Raw genomic sequence first — 15,953 nt, 5'->3', positions numbered from 1 at the left:
TGCAGCTTCATGGGTTGATCAGGAATGTAAAAATTATTAACAAGTTCTATGGACTTATTTCTCAGGTTCACATTTAATTTGCATTGCAGAGTGGACTCAAAAGCCTTCCCTCATAATTTGTACTAACTCTAATGGTCAGTTATTTGTATATATTGATCCTATTACCATCAGGATGTCTAGGAGTATCTTTTGAGAAAAAGACAACATATTAGAACTCTAAGACAGCCAATCATGCTGGTTCTTAGAAATGACGACTATGTATCTGAAAAAAATGTCAAAATAGGAAGATTATGGAAATAGAACTTTCTTTTATAGGTCAATTATTTTCATAAAATATCCACCAATGTATTGTTGCACTAATCATTTTACAATTGAAATGGCACCATTCCTAAGTGAATAGATTTAGCAAATGTCTTGCCAGTATGACATAAGGTGTCTAGAAATACTGGGTATATTTTAGACTGGTCTCCCAGAATTGAAAAGTTGACTATACAAGGATGCTATGATGCCAGAGTTTTATTGGTAATACCCTAACCTTCAGCAAGATAGCACCAAAAAAAGATGTTTTGTTGTTTGACTTCTACCTTCAGAACATTTACATTACTGACAGACCAGATAAATTCCTTAAATGTGAGAATTAAGAGAAGGAATGATGGATATCCTGTAGCCTGTAAGAATACAACTTACCTTATTTTACCACTAGTTATTGCCACTAATATTTTAGAGATATAATATGCTGAAGTTAATGTTCAGGCTTTGAAAGAGGTGCATACCAATAAACAAGATCTAGGCAAACTCTGAATCTGATCTCATAATCCTAGAAGTGACACTATTTATAAGTACTATTCCTTACCACTACAATTCAGCTTTTGTGGCTATGTTTTTAAACTTAGAAAAGTGAATTTTCTTAATATTTGACTCAAATTACTTCCAAGATTCTTCATAGTTAGATAGTGATGATGGAAGGATTGAAATTAAATTAAAATGCTCTAGAAGCCACTGTGATAAATAATGTGAATGAGCTCTTTGCTCTATGGCTTGTGGAAAATATGGCATCCTAAATAAAAAAATTCCATTTTACTATGGCCATATGCAATGCTTCACAATAAAATTGGGGGAAAAATTAAAACCTTCTCATGTGTGTTTGGCAGAGTAATAATAATAACCTGGATCTTCCAAGTTGATTATGTTCTTGAAATGATATGTTTGCTACTAATTCCTTTCATGTTTCAACATAAGTCATGATGATCTTGGATCAAAAATCCAGTGACTGAAAGATATAATTCCCCAGTTGATGTTTTAAATTTACATTAAGAAAAGGGGAATAAGTGGAAAGCCACTCTGAGTGACCACACATTCCATCCCTGAAGCAAAAGGCTCTGACCAGTCACTACATTTCTTGGTATCTTGGGAGTGCTCCCAACTTAGATAGCAAGGCAGGTCTACATGTGTCCTCATAACCCACAAGGTTGAGTTACACTCACTTATTCCTTTGTAATTCTACCCTTTCCCTCATTTGAATGGCTTCTTCCCAATAAAAGGATTCAGCACATGCTCCTTTTTTTATTTCCACAGACTCCCATAGGTCAGAAGAGTCATCACAGGATCCCCCCAAAAGGTATTTCTCTATCTCTGTGTGGTAATTTCATGCATTCCAGTTTACTGGGAGTGATCTTGACTGTTTATTCATAAGACACAAAACTCTACCACTGAGCCACAACTCCAGCCCAGCATTATCATTTTATAAGCTACATGTTGGATTTTTTTTCCATTAACTGAACCCAGAGGTATTAACCACTGAGTAACATCCTCAGCCGTTTTTAATATAGACAAAATGTTTGACTAATTTGCTAAGTTGCTGAAGCTGGCTTTAATATCATGATTTTCCTGCCTCAGCCTCTCAAGACACCAGAATTACAGACATGCACCACTGTGCCTGGCTTTGATATGGACTTTCTAAAAAGCCATTTCAGATCATTTTCTCTCCAGTATGAATGTAGTAAAATGACATTGGAGCAAAAGTTCTCAGTATTTCAGGAAGTACTGGCTATGGTACAGGAAGATAACTTGTCACTGATGTTTGAATTAAGGTTGAATAAATTTTCTTGAGTATGTAAGATACTGGCTTCCCCTCTAATTTCTTTTGTTTATCATTCTTTGGTTCACAAGGTCTTTTCCCTTGTTCCTCATTGGTAAGTATGTGGGATGTACAGCCTAACTTTAACTCTCTCTATTGGGTTCTTTAAATAAATGTCCCTTTAGTTGTCCTCCCTCCCTTATTGTGTTGTAGAGAAAAGGCCTTCACTGGTGATCAGTGTTTGTCAGGCAAGACCATATCCACTCACTTTATTTCTGTCATAATCAGGTGTTACCTGCTGGTGACCCTTTGTTCTGTTTCCTCTTTTCTGATATTGGTATATCCTCAGTGAGTTGACAATTAAAATTGAAATATTTATTTTGAAAATGGACCACTGCACTTTCTACTTCTCACAAAAGGATTACCAAAACCTCATATCTAAATACAGGCAAATAAATACAGAGTTGTGGTGGGTCATTAATTATTAAAATGAAGGCATCTATGTCACTGAGTGAGGGCCATCCAGGCATAGCTCATAGCTGAGGTATGACAATCCCCAGTGTGTTCTATTTGTTTTAGTAGACAGGCATTGCTTTTCTCAAATATGGTTACATTTACAGTGCAATTTACCATATAGAGAAGTGTTCCCATATGCCTGCTCTACACACAGATTTTCCTATTATTTACATCTTGCATATTTATGTTAGATTCATTATCATTAGAGAAACAATATAATAGTAACCAAGACATTATTACTAATTGGACTACTTGTTTTTTTTTTTTTTATTTCTGAAGAAATTGACAAAATATACTGTTGAGTGTCCACCATTATTCCATATTATTAACAGTGTCAGAATGTAAAAGTTCTCTGTTCTTCATCTCTTCACTGTCTTCTATTGCCCCTGAATCTCTGGAACCATTAATACTTTATTGTCTATTTTTTTTTTTTTTTTTTTTTGCATTTTTTCAGAGTGTCACATAGTTGAAGTCACACAGGTAAGGCATTTAAAACCAGCTCTTCTTTAAGCAGTATGCATTAAATGTGCCTCCATGTCATTTCATATTCGTTAGCCCATTGATTTTGTATTTTGCAACACACCATTTAATGGAAATGATGCTTTTTAATTAAAAATATGTAAGTGCTTACTGAAGGATATCTGGTTTGCTTCCTGTTCTGGGAAACTGAATAAATAAAGTATGAATATTTTTATTTTTGTGTAATCATGGAATGGAACTCATTAACTCATGCACACTAGGGAAGTACAGTACCACCTTGCTGTATCCACAATTTAAGACCTTATAAAAATGTGCATGTAGGTTTTCATGTAGGCATTAGATCTCAACACCATTAGATAAATATCATAAATGTGGTTGTGACAATTGTGGTTAAGACTGTGTTTAGCTTTGTAAGAAAATGCCCAACTCTTCCAAAGTGGCTGTACAATTTTGTTATCCTGCTAGGAATGAATGAGAGTTCCTGTTGAACCTCCACTTACACAAAGCAGTTGGTATTGTCAGATTTTTGGATTTACCCATGCTTGTTGATGTAATTTCTAGTTCTAGTAATCCAGCTGCTGAAGAGGCTGAGATGAGAGGATGACAAGTTCAAAGCCAGTCTCAGCAAAAGTGAGTTGCTAAGCAACTCAGTGAGACCCTGTCTCTAAACAAAATACAAACCACAGATGGGAATATTGCTTGGCGATCAAGAGCTCCCAAGTTCAATCTTCTGTACAAAAATAAATAAATTAAATTTTAAAAACTGTATCTTTAGTGTGGCCTTGGTCCTCCTGGTGTGAATCATGTAGCTTGACATCCTATGTCATAGAATGCTAAGCAACTTTTCCTATGTTTATTTTTTGTCTCTATGTACTCCTGCCTTTTTTCCTTTTATTTTTGGATTTCTTGCAGTGATGTTTCTCATAGCAGCTAATACTTATTGACTATTTATATGCCAGACATTGTTTTTGGTGAGTAACTAATTTCTCTTTTCCCTCACATTATCCTTATTAAGTGGTATAATTATGATCATCATTTTATGAACAAAACATGTGAGGTCCAGGCTGGTAAAATAATTTACTCAAGATTTTACTGCTACTAAATAACAGAGATAGAATCGGATCCCAGATAATCTACATCTAGTACAAATGTCCTAATTATTATACTCTGCTCCATTTGGAAATGAACAAGTGATACTAATCAATGCATTGATACTAAGCCCCACATTAGCCTTTGTCATATGCCAGCTAATCACTGCATATCACTGCAGACAATAGTATGACTCAGAGATGTTTATGTCCCTGCTTAATAGCAGAAAGAACTGGGAGTACTAAAATCTCATGTCAAATAAGCTGCATGGTTCACAACATGAGGACCAAGAACACATTGAAGATACTGCTTTATCATAGGGAATCTAGGATTCATATAATCCTTTTTTTTTTTTTTTTTTTTTTTTTTTTTTTTTTTGTACAGGAGATAGAACTCAGGAGCACTTGAGCACTGAGCCAATCCCAACCCCTTTTTTGTATTTTGATTAGAGATAGGGTCTCATTGAGTTGCTTAGCACTTAACTTTTGCTGAGACTGGTTTGAACTTGACATTCTCCAGTCTAAACCTCTCAAGCAGCTAGATTACAGGCATGATCCACTGTGCCTGGCTCATATAATGTTTTATTAATCTCTCTGTTAAAATGTATTTTCTACAAATTTATTTTGAACCTGTCAATAGGAACACAGGGTGCCCAAGAATCCACTCCCCCCCACTTCTTGTCTTTGGTTTTCTCATCTATAAAACTGAGCAAACCAGATAATGACTCTCTTATTGGAATAGGGTCCTTTTTTCTATTTTGTTGTTGTTGTTGTTTGGTTCATATATTTTTATATAATGGTGGAATGTGTTGTTATATATTCTTACATGCACACAGTATAACAATATAATTTGACAAATATTATTCCCCAGCACTTCCCTCCTCCCTCAATCTCCCCATTTCTTTAATCTACTGTTCTTTGCCAAGGGAAGTATATGTCTATAGGTAGTCTTATCTAAAACTCTAAGGTCAGCCCAACATGACTTATTTTGGCAAGAGCAAAACAGAGGGTTTAGCTGTCTGGATTGTAGATTTCATTACATCTACTATAGAGAAACAAATGGGCAGAGTAGATATGGATATGCTGGCATTTCGGGTTATGGTTAGCTCTTAAATTGATGTCAGAATCAATGAGGTTGGAATTATTAGAGAAAAATTTATGTAAAGCTCCTTCACAATTGGCCACTGCTAAAGATGGTGGATTAGTGACCAAAGCTCAATTTACCTGATGTGAGGCCTAATTGTTATAGGTGAAAGGTGCATACAATATGTTCACCATTATAGGTCCAGGAATGAGGTTGCCACCAGGCAAAGGAGCCAGTCTGGTGGCTTGGCCAAAAAGGTATTTAATATTACCCAGATTACTTTAGGTGAGGTCCATTTGCATTGTTAAATTTTTGCCTGCAGGGTTTTTCTACAGAGTTAGTTTCTTCAATTTTTGTTGATGGATTTGAGGGTCCAGATATTGAGTTTTATGACAAGCATCAAGATGGGGTGAGGCTCCTGTTAACAAATACAATCCCTCAAACTCATGGTTAGGAGGAGCCCTGGACCATCCCATGCATTAGTTATAGGATTCTTCCATGAGACCATAGGTCCCTGAGAGGAGGACCCAATGTTAATGGGCTGCTGTTTCTATACAAGCTTTTGACATTGAAATAAAAATTAAAGCAAACAAGGTTTTCTTCAAGATATCAAGAGTGGATTTGTATAGTTTTCTTCCTCTATTTTGTAGCATAGTCTTTAATTTCTCATGCATTATTTCTATGATGCCTTAGCCTGAGGGTTAAAGGAGATCCAAGTTACGTGGAATATATACCAATCTTTGCAAACCACTTGAAAAGTCTTGCTAGAATAGACTGGGTCATTGTCAGTTTTAATAGACATGGAAATATTCATATCTCCAAAAAATTTAAGTAGATGGGAGATGGACCTATTTTGTGATTTCTCCTGTGGAGGCTGTGGCCATTACTCAGCCTGAATAGGTATCAATGACTACATGAATATACTTAAATTTCCAAAAAATGCATAATGATTGGAATGCATTGGCCATAAAGCATTAGATTTTAACTCTCTGGGATTTACTCTAGCAGGTTGTAAACCATCAATGACAAGAAAGAGTGCACACTTTTTGTAGTCTCTGACTAGGTACATATATGAATCTACCCCAGTGAATAACATCATCAAGTAAATTAATAAAAGTGGGGGTCCCAATTAGAATAAGATATATTCCATTCTTGTATAATTATACCAAAATACATCTTACTGTCATGTATAAGAGACCCAATAATTTAAAAAAAAAAATGCTTATTTTATTTTTTAATATCTTAAATTAGTTTTTTTTAATGTTTTGCCAAGGATTGAAACCAGAGCTTCACAAGTACTAGGCAAGCATGCTACAACTGAGTGATAACCCCAGGCCCTTGCTTATTTTAAATATATAAATGCTTCTTAAACTTAAATGACAAATTGATTTATTATAATTTCAATAAATTTTCTGCAATGTAGAAGAGCAATTTACAATAACTAGTGAAAATATATATTTTTTTTCATGAGAACTATTTTCTCGTCTATTTTCCATTCAAATCTTGTCTGATGGTGTTCTGAGTTAATTGTTTTAACAAAAATATTTTCCAAGTACAGTTTCAATCAAATCACATTTGCCTATTCACGAAAGTACATAAACCAAAACCTTCAGGAATTTGTTTGATTTAGATGAAGAAGGAAATGGTAACTATATCATAAGAGTGGAGATGTTTTGCACACTGGTTAGCAACTATCTAAATACAGCCATTGGTAGGAGAGTGACTTTAAATCTGAAAACATGGGGCAGATTTTGTAAAGAAGAAACAATACCCCAGGTGTTTCAGTGCCTCAATGAATATGATGTAAGAGATGTCATATAAAGAATGTCATATAACAAATATTCCAGCATCATACAAAACACAAGTTTTCCAATTTTTCTTAAACTTGTTTATAGGAGACAGTTCTTTTATTTTTTCCATTGGTGATGGACATTCTAACTGCAATGTTACAGGTTGAATTTAATAGGTTCTGAGTTTCATAGGATCTGATTTAAATGAAGGTCATTTGGATGAACAAAAATATTATAAACTTTTAAAATTCAGCACTTGAAATTTTTAAAAAAGACTTGGAAATTGGCATGTTGTGATCATTTCTCCAGAAGATTCCTATATCATTTTTAAAAATATTTTTATTTGTAGATGGACACGATGCCTTTATTTTACTTTTTTGTGGTTCTGAGGATTGAACCCAGTGCCTCATGCTTGCTACGCAAGCACTTAAACACTGAGCTACAACCCCAGCCCAATATTTCTATTTCTGCTTAACCAAACACGAAATCCACAGTTTGTGGTAAATAATTTTTATGTAAGCAAAAGTACTTCAGATACTGTAGATACAAGCAAAATAAGACACCATCTTTAATTTTAAGAAATCTGCAGGGAAGATTGAAAATCAAACAAATACTGACCATTAAATAATATAACTTATGATACAAACTAAAACATAATGTATACAGGCTCAAAGACAAGGGTAAGATCTGAGCAATTTCATGAGGTAAACAGAAGTAAACAAAAATATTACTCTGAAGAATGAGGTATGTTTGAGTTAAAATTTATTTTTTACTTACTTTTTATTTCCTTTTCTTTCTTTCATTTTTTTTTTTTTTTTTTTTTTTTTGAGCTGCAACAAGGGCTTTCTTTGTGGTAGGCCATTGAAGTGCTTGACGTGAAATTAAGATCAAGAATAAAATCCTGCTGCAATCAAATACTCCTATTTTTCTTCCAAGAATCCAGATAAAGATGAACAATTATTTCAGTTGTATTTCCATAAGAAATACCTTCCATCCTCAAGCTAGCATTGGAATCTCAGAAGACACATTTCTGCTTTGCCTTTACATTGTCACTGTCTTTGTGGGACCCAAACCCAGGATTACTGACCTCCCAATCACCCACATGGCTCTAACACACATCCGCATGCTCCTTACACATGGGACTTTTGGTATCTACAGATTTTGGAGAAGTGTAGGACAGTTCATGTCAGTTCAAATGCAAAGTGCTTGTCTTCCTGGCCAAGGTCATGAGGGGACTATCCACCTGCACCACCCACATGCTGGGTGTGCTTTAGGCCATCACCATCTACCTCAGTGGCTCCTTGTTGGCCTGCTTCAAATTAAAAACCACAAATACCATCCATTGGCTAATTATTTTCTTATTAATCCTCACCATCTCCACCTATACCAATCCAGTTTTATTAATATTGTGGCCAGACCAAATAAAACGCAGCCTGGTCTTATATTTCTCACTGACCACTGTTCCTTTCTGCTCATGAACTACAAGAACAGGATCCTCTTTTTTTGTACAGATGGCATTCAGTGATCTCTAGTTTTGAGACTGTATGGTTCTTTCAAGCAGATACATAATAATAATCTTTCATAGATGTAAATAACAATCGTGTTTTTTCAAAGCTCCAGATTTTCTCCATAAAGTTCCCCAGAAAAAAGAGCCACTCACACCCTTCTGCTGCCCATCATGTGTTTTGACATCCAGTATTGTTTGAACTCCATCATCTTACTGTTAATAAGCATGGTGTGAGCAAGTTATCTCATCTTAAGATGTCTTCAAAGGCTTGGTATCAATGCTGATGGCATGCTCAGTCTTTTGTGCTGATCTATGCTGACACTCAAATATTAAATCTATGCAAATTAAATGGAGAAAAAAGTCTGCTTCTGACAAAACTGATCAGAAGCAACTTTGTCATTCTTATTAAAATAATATTATCTATTTCAGAAAATTTTACCTCTTATAAAAATCAATAAAATAGAATTAAAATTTTCTATTACAACAGTGTTATCTAAATAGATAACAAGTAGATTGTGGATAATTTTTTTTTCTGTATATGGATCAGTTTTTTTTCAACATTTGCATTAATTTTCACTGTATCTTACACCATTTGTGTATCATAAAGTTTTATGTACTTTTTGTGTAAATTTTTATGTACTTTGTATCTTAGACATTCGTATTTTGTCTCTCTCTCTTTTTTTTTTTTTTTGTCTTCCTGCATTAAAGTTCCTGATATTTCTTTCAGTGAAATTCTATTAGAGGAATATTGATGCTTTTCTCTTTTTGTCTATTAATATGCACATGCTCATATCAAAGCTACTCAGGAGTCTGCAGTAGTATTGCAAGTTTGTGGAAACCTTGGGTAATTTAGTGAGACTCTGTGAACACAACAGGTAGAAGATGGATCTCGTTGGTGGACCACCTTAGAGGTTCACTTCCCTATACAAAACTACTACAACAACAAACTGAACAACAGAAATACAATAAATACCATGAAAGAGTACTTCTTGAACAAGAGAATGCCGGCATTATTTAAAAAATAGAAGTGTTGGGCACCATGTGAACCAATTAGAAGCCACACACACTTCTGTTCAAAATATAAAAAAATAGTATAGTAGGTATAGAAAAGAATTTGATGATTACTAAAATTTTAAACATAGAATTACCACATGACCTACCAATTTTATTTCTAGCTATATTTTCAAATGAGCTGAAAACAGATATTCAAACACTTGAACAATGAATATCAATGACATCACCATTTCCAGTAGAAGATACATGAAAATCCAAATTTTCATTAAGAATGAAAACAAATGTGTCTATGTATTTATATGTATCCTTGTCTGAATAAGCACATGTACATATATATTTGTTCATATTCATGTACCTATATCTCTTTATAGCATCCATATATATGTTTGAATATTATTCTGCAATAAAAATGAAATACTGATACAAGTGATCATGTTGACAAATCTCAAAAATATTAAGAAAAGTAGACAAAATCAGACATGAAATTTCACCTGTGCTATAACTATATTTATATTAAATATTCAAAATTTGTAAACCATAGAGTTAGAAAGGAGAGAGTTTGTTGCCAGGGGCTTGGAAGGCATTTAAGTGAGTGGTTGATTTACTGATTATATAATTTATTTTCAATAATTAAAATGTTTAAATCAAAATAATTGTGGTAATTATACCACAAAAGTATAAATGTCACTACTTAACTTATTTTTGATGAGCTCTTTTATGAGAATTCAACCTCAATAACCCCAATAAGAAAAAAAAAATCTTTAAAACACTGAAGTCTATACAACTATAGCTAGAGGTGACAGAAATGAACTATGGAACTGGACATAACTTTCTTATCCTTGTATTTGAACACATGACCACAGTAACTGCATTATGTAGAACCACAAAAATAGAATTCTAAATACAATGAGTTATATTCTATGTATGTATAATATGCCAAAATATGTTCTATCATCATGCATATCTAAATAGAACAAATAAAATAAAATAAAAAGAAACTATGGATTTATAGTCACCCACATGTACTCTGCATCACCAAACTAAAGCATGGATGGTAACACTGGATACTAGAAATCAAGAGCCTTCTCTGTGTCAGGCAGTATTCTTGATTCATTATTCACTTTGTCCTTATCTTTCAAGTATCATGAATCCTGATTGGAAGACTTCTGATCGTACAGATGAGTAAACTAAGTTTGAGGGATGACTGATTTTTCCAAGATCACTATCTATGCAGACTAAGGCTCTGACAATTAATTTGTGTGATTTCCAATTTACTGTATCGTGTATCACAATACAAAGTCAGCCAGGTTTTTATGTGTGTTTGTTTTGTTTTGTTTTTGTTTTATTTTGCCCCCCCCCCCCTTGGAGGAGGAAACAAGAGGTAGAAATACAAAAGGGCACCAAGAACTATCTGCATAAACTATCAATGTTAAAAACTTGATCGTGGTCATTGTTACACTGGTAAATAGGTATGTGAAACATGACAATGTAAAAATTATATATGTATAGTTTATTGTATTTCAGTATTACCCTAATACAATTGTTTTAAATTTGAATGAAAGAAATAAATATATTCCTCAGAAAAACAAACAATATATTTGGAAAGCATAGGAAAAAATGCTGAATATTAAATTACAGATAAGCCACCACCATGAAGGTCAAGCTGTGCAGTTTTAGTGGGTACAAGATATACCCCATATACAGGAGTCGCTATGCAAGGACTGACAGAAAGGTTTTCCAATTTCTTAATGCAAAATGTGAGTAGGCTTTAGTATCCAAGAGGAATCCTTGGCAGATAAACTGTACTGTCCTCTACAGAAGAAAGCACATAAAAGGCCAGTCAGAAGAAATTCAAAAGAAGAGAACCCAACTTGAAGCCAAATTTCAGAGGGCCATCACTGGTGCATTCCTTGCGGATATCATGGCAAAGAGGAATCATAAACAGGAAGTTAAAAAGGCTCAATGAAAGCAAGCTCTTAGGCTGCCAAGGAAGAAAAAAAAAAAAAAAAGGGCTAAGCAGGCATTTAAAAAGATGGCAATGGCTGCTGCTAAGACTCCCACAAAGGCAACCCCTCAGAAAAAGACTGAGAAACCTGAGAAGTTTTCTGCTCCCCAAGTTGTTGGAAAATGCTAAATTGGCAAATGAAATTTTAAAATAAAGAGGTAACCCTTTTAATTGGAGAAATGTTAAAATAAGGCAATAAAGATGCATGATTGAATGCTAGCTTTGCTTTGATATGTTTAGGACACACTACATAGACTGAAAGTAGTGGAATTTTGCATAGATTTAATCCAAGTTGACTATTCAAATGCTCTTTTCCTGTCATTTCTCTATCCATGACAGGCACATTTTTTTTTTTTTTTTTGGGTTTGACTTATACATTGGGACTCCCCCCCTTCTCCCACCATTAGCTATTATCTGATTTGATGGTGCCAAAAATTAATAGCTGTATTAATCTCTTGATCCCAGAAAATAGCATCCCCCTTTCTATTCTGGCTATATTATTCTGTCTCTGAAACCAGGGACACTGAATAAGAGTATATTTTACCTATTCCCAGAGTACTTTGTTGAGCTAGGACTTTTGACAAAGCTGTGCCAAATAAAATAAAATTGCTCAGTAGCCTGATGAACAATAAATGTGTAATGTGATAAGAAAAATATTATAATTTGTGAACAGGCTTGTACTCTATAGATGTCTTTATTATCTGCCCACCTGTGCTGAGTTGCAAAGATACAACAATGCATAAGCCATGTCTTAAACAAGCTTTCTCAAGGTAAAATTATGGTGCATGTCAACATTTTCTTCATCCCCAATTATCCAAGTTAATGAATTACGAATTTTCTTGCTGGTGCATATTAAATTCAGGCATTATTCTAACTGTTGGGTAAAATAAATAGTTTTGGGGAGAAAAAAAGAAATTACAAATTAAACACACTTGTAAAAATTTATAAAATTTTATACCTGACAATATCAAAAGCTGGCAAAGATTGGGAACAAGAGGAACTCTCATACATTGCTGTTGAGATAACAAAATTGGACAGCAACTCTGGAAGACAGTTTGGTAGCTTCTTAAATATCACAATAAAGACTTAATATGGCCCACTAACTGTATTTCTCATGGTTAATTCAATGGAATTGAAAGCTATGTCCACATAAAAGTGTCCACAAAACCTACATACAAATGTCCACAGCTTCTTCACTCATGATTGCCAAGAAAAGAAAGCAGCTAAGAGAGATTTCAGTAGCCATTTACCTGTTATTAATGCAAACACTTTGATACATCCAAACACTGGAGGGTCACTCAAAAAAATTAATAAAATGAAATTTACTATCAAACATGAAAACACATGGAGGCATCATTAATACATATTGCCAGAAAGAATATATTGTCTGAAATGCCATATTTGTGTGATTCCAAATTTATGACATTCTGGAATAGTCAAACATTAAAAATAGTAAACATTGCCAAGAAATCAGCCAGAGTAGATGTTAAAGAGGTGAAGAACAGGGACTTCTGGCATGGTGAATCTACTCTGTAAGATGCCATCATGGTGAAAATTGGCATTATTTTTTCTCAATGCTTTAAAAACTGTAGAATGATTTTTAATATATAACTAAACTATTGCCATTAACAATTATTTAGTACCATCACTATTGGAAAAATATTTTGATTTTGTACTTACATCAAATGTTTCTCAGTAATATACAAAAAAAAAAAAATAGTAGAAACTCTGAATAGGGAAGGCATATGGGAACATGGTCCTATATGATTCATTTTTCTGTACAACTCTCCTTAAAATAAAGTCTGTTCATTAAAACAATCAAAGAAGGCTTGGTGATTTTCCTAGCCTCAAAAATGTCTGGTCCTAGAACTGGCCCTCAACAATAAAATTTGTACTGAGAATTAATAATTTCCAATAACCTTTTCTTTCTTTTTCTTTTATTTATCTTTTTTGGTATACTTTTCTGTGAAGTGTTGCTGATCTTTTCCAACAAGAAAGTCAAGAAAATCTATTTTTTTCTATTTTAATTATCTTTTTAGAAAACAGTGAACATAAGCCCTTAGTGAATAAACTAGTACTTTACATTAAAAAGATGCTTATACATCAATAAAATAATTATTTATCAGTCTGCTCCATAGATAGTAAATCATTAAATACTAAGGAAAAGATGTTCTAAACTTATTTTACTAAACTCATATTCATGAGAAAATTATCTGATATATTTTTTAAGTCCACCTCACTTCCAATATGCTACCTATAAAATGAGATTACTTTCTTTTTCTTACCCAACATATTTCTGGTTGAAATAAATGAAGATAGTCCAAGTAAAGGGGTTTGCTGATACACACTATGGGGCAGATAAATTGTGGGTGATATTACTGAGAAACACAATCCTATTGATCAGATAAATAATAGGCATTTTGTGATATTGAGAGATCCATAATATTTCTCCATTTTTTTTTTTAAACTTAACACTTCCCATGTTGATCTTCCAATTCTGAGCTATGGTACTTACTATCACTAATCTACCAGAAACAGATAACATTGTCTGTGAGTTATATCTTTCCAGATCAAGTTCCATTATGCTCACAACAATATTTAGTAGAGTTGGACATGATCAGGGACAGTCAGGACCTTCCCTTATATTTCTCAGACAAGGTTAACAGAAAAGAGGTTCTCATTTTGGTTTCTAGAATGGGAAAGAGAAAATCCTGCATGATTGGCATCAACTTTTTTTTTCACAGTTCTTAAACTACCTGCTCATGGCTAAGCTGGACTGTACAGTAGCTGAAGAAATTATCTTCAAGCACAGATTGGTTCATAATGACAATGTATATCTGCTAAATATTCAATATTATGAGGGTGAGAGAATGAGAAGATAGACTACAATGGAAAGGGGAAATTGGAAGAAAAACTGGCTCCCTCAGGAAGAAGGTGCTTTAACCTATCTCTATTCCCAAATGAGAAAAATCATTGGTCAAATTTCATCCTTCCTTTCTCTCTTGTCTACTTTCTTCCTTCCTCATTTCTTTGGTTATTTTCTTCTTATTTCTCATTTTCCATCCATTCTTTGATTTCTTTCTAAGAGAAGATGTCTCAGTTCACTCTCCATATTTACTTCTCAGAAACTAGTCATTTGGAAAATAAAGCTCTATGGGAGGCATATCCATTTATATAGGGTGTCATTACTCTAATTTGTTTTCAATTGAAAAACCTGAAAAATATATTGTAAGAGTATACACACTCACATGAAACATTAGTTTGGGGTTTATAAAAATTTATATTCTTATACACCAAGCCACACATATCTGGGGTATAGTGAGAGGCCTTACATTGTTTTGCTAGGAACAGAACCAAAAAAAAAAAAAAAAAAAAAAAAAAAAAAGACAACAGCAATAAAAACCAAATTATTTTCTATCACATTACTGACTTTTCTGTAATAAAAGCAGTTTATGATAATTTAAAGTTATTTTGTCTTGTCTTGAAAAATATTTAAACTTTCAAATGAATTTTTACTGATTTTTTACCCAAATACCAAAGGATGATTTTGTTCACTGAAAACTTTAAAGAAAAAATGTTTTCCAAAGACAATTTAAATTCATTTCATGAATGACAGCAGACTTTGGGTGTTCAGGTAAAGTAAGCATTTTCTTTTCTTTTCTTTTTTTTATGGATCTTTATTTATTCATTTATTTATATGTGGTGCTGAGAATAAAACCCAGTATCTCACACATGCTAGGCAAGTGCTCTACCACTGAGTTCCAACTTCAGCCCCTACATATATACTTTTTGCTTGTATTATTGTATATAATAGTTGAGTTTGTTTTTACATAATCATACATGAATGGGATATAATTTACTCCATTTCAGGCTCCAGTTCCTCCCCTTCTCTCCCTTCTCCTTCTCCCTATTCTCCTTCCTCTACTCTTAAAGTAAGCATTTTCTATAGATTTTTTTTTTTTTTTTTGTAATTTGAAAGGAGAAAGGTAATTGGATCATCAGAGTACAACTTTGCCCCAAATATCTGAATCCATACATTGATATCAGGATGGCCAAAGCTTGGGAAAAAATGAAAATTTTTCTTGAAGAAAACTCAAAGCCCTGGGTACCTACTTTGTACCCATGAGTCTTTCAGGCACCGAGTGACTATTCTAGATGAGGCACCAGAGTTAATGAATACTGCAGCATTATTCAAAGTGTAGCCATTTATCTGAGAAGACTTTCTTTCTGTTATTACTGAATTTATTCATGGGAAATAGTCATTTTCCCTTCTCGGTCATAGATGTGTGAAGGACAGTTTAACAAGTTGAACTTGACAGTTTCTTCTACCACAGCCTGGTTTATTAGTTTCCCTTGAAATGAAGAATTTTTATTGAATTTATTAAAAATATG

The 15,953-nt window shown here is 33.6% G+C and overlaps 1 pseudogene; it reads left to right on the top strand.

Annotated features, from left to right (window-relative positions):
• The first annotated feature begins 11,207 nt into the window (after positions 1-11,207).
• On the top strand, positions 11,208-11,690 carry LOC114081239 (large ribosomal subunit protein eL24-like; annotated as a pseudogene).
• The last annotated feature ends 4,263 nt before the right edge of the window (positions 11,691-15,953 follow it).

The sequence above is a fragment of the Marmota flaviventris genome, chromosome 14 (assembly GCF_047511675.1).
Source record: "Marmota flaviventris isolate mMarFla1 chromosome 14, mMarFla1.hap1, whole genome shotgun sequence".
In the NCBI taxonomy this organism is placed as follows: Eukaryota; Metazoa; Chordata; class Mammalia; order Rodentia; family Sciuridae; genus Marmota; species Marmota flaviventris.
The sequence above is the reverse complement of the archived record's forward strand: the minus strand, read 5'-3'. Positions and strand labels throughout refer to the sequence as shown.